We start from the raw sequence: 1,988 nt of genomic DNA on the forward strand, positions 1-1,988 counted from the left end.
AGGATTTCTGGGATTGCAGAAGTAACAGTATTGTAGATCTATCCACACCTGTCTTATTAAGGTTAGGTAGCTTTCCACTGTACTCTTTAAATCCCTCTGTAAAACAGCAGGTTTCTTTTCTTTTTAAAGCCTGTAGACAGTTATTGGAGACCACCTTAAAAGGAGGAAGAAAGGGTTCGGGATTGGTAGATGTTTTGAAGGCTCCAATTGCATGATAAACAATCAAATTAATAATATAATAAAAATAAATGTAAACACTTCCATCATTGCACTGACTTAATTGCAGATGTTAAGTACAGAGGCAAAAGTCAATATTTAAACTACAATTAATAACAAGGTTAAGGAGCCCCGTGGCGCAGAGTGGTAAGCTGCAGTACTGCAGTCCAGGCTCTGCTCATAACCTGAGTTCGATCCCAATGGAAGTCTGTTTCAGGTCGCCGGCTCCAGGTTGACTCAGCCTTCCATCCTTCCGAGGTCGGCCAAATGAGTACCCAGCTTGCTGGGGGTAAAGGGAAGATGACTGGGGAAGGCACTGGCAAACTACCCCATAAACATCGTCTGCCTAGTAAACGTCGGGATGTGACGTCACCCCATGGATCAGGAATGACCCGGTGCTTGCACCTTTACCTTTAATAACAAGGTTGCACTTGGCTTTAACTGTGGAACAGGATTTTTTTTTAGCTTCCATAGAACCAAGAGGGCACCCCTCCCCTCAAGAGCAAGGCGCAATGGTTTTCCCCACCTAAACTGTCATGTGCTATATATAGTATTCCCTATTACTATGTAAGAGTGTGAAAGTTGGACAATGAAGAAAGCTGAGAGGAGGAAAGTTGATTCTTTTGAAATGTAGAGTTGGAGGAGAGTTTTACGGATACCGTGGACCGCCAAAAAGACAAGTCAGTAAGTTCTAGATCAAATCAAGCCTGAACTCTCCCTAGAAGCTAAAATGACTAAACTAAGGCTATCGTACTTTAGTCACATTATGAGAAGACGTCACTGTAAAAGACAATAATGCTAGGAAAAGTTGAAGGCAGCAGGAAGGGGAGGGGCTGTGGCTCAGTGGTAGAGCATCTGCTTGTCACGCAGAAGGTCCCAGGTTCAATCCCCGGCATCTTCAGTTGAAGGGACCAGGCAAGTAGGTGATGTGAAAGACCTTCTGCCTGAGACCCTGGAGAGCCGCTGCCAGTCTGAGTAGACAATACTGACTTTGATGGGCCGAGGGTCTGATTCAGTAGAAGGCGGCTTAATGTGTTCATGTGAAAAGAGGAAGACCCAACAAGAGATGGGGTGACTCTATAAAGGAAGCCACGGCCCTCCGTTTGCAAGGACTGAGCAAGGCTGTTAAGGATAGGACATTTTGGAGGACACTGATCCATAGGGTTGCCGTGAGTCGGAAGCAACTTGGCGGCACTTAACACACACACACCAAAACCATCATGTGCTCTGGAGGCACGGCACCCCCTTCCCTCGGTTCCTCCTAGCTGCCCTGAACGCTCATATTTGTTTGTTTATTATTTTATTCAGTTTATACCCCACGCTCCTCTGGCAGGATCCTGGGATCAGGAGGGCTTCCAACAATGCATACAATCATAATAATAACTTGCAACTTTCATTTTCAACACATCTCTTCATATTACATCAATAAAATCACTTCTAATTTAGAATAAAACCACTTCTAATTAAAAGACTCAACATTTTGTTTGTATTGTCTCTAAACAGTGTGGCTTCCCCAGTGCTGTAGTAAATGTAACTTCAATGGGGGGGGGGGCTAAAAGTGGGCAACCCAAAAACAACTAGCCAGGGATCATATTTATTAGTTGGATCCAACAAGAAAGGGGAAATGGGGGGAGGGGAGGGAAAAGAAGGGAGGAGAAAAGGAAAGAGGGAAGGAGGGAGGTCAGCGCATGTAAAATCATCGTGGCTTTGTGGGACATTTCTGTCTTACAGGCGCTGCAGGTCCCACAGGGCCCGGGTCTCACTAGACACTT

General features: G+C 45.2%; 1 non-coding gene across 1 annotated transcript; it reads left to right on the forward strand.

Moving 5' to 3' along the window:
• The first annotated feature begins 1,045 nt into the window (after nucleotides 1–1,045).
• On the forward strand, nucleotides 1,046–1,117 carry TRNAD-GUC (transfer RNA aspartic acid (anticodon GUC)). The gene has a single exon. It is a non-coding gene; the product is annotated as a tRNA-Asp (tRNA).
• The last annotated feature ends 871 nt before the right edge of the window (nucleotides 1,118–1,988 follow it).

This window comes from Euleptes europaea, chromosome 17 (genome assembly GCF_029931775.1).
Source record: "Euleptes europaea isolate rEulEur1 chromosome 17, rEulEur1.hap1, whole genome shotgun sequence".
NCBI classification, from domain to species: Eukaryota; Metazoa; Chordata; class Lepidosauria; order Squamata; family Sphaerodactylidae; genus Euleptes; species Euleptes europaea.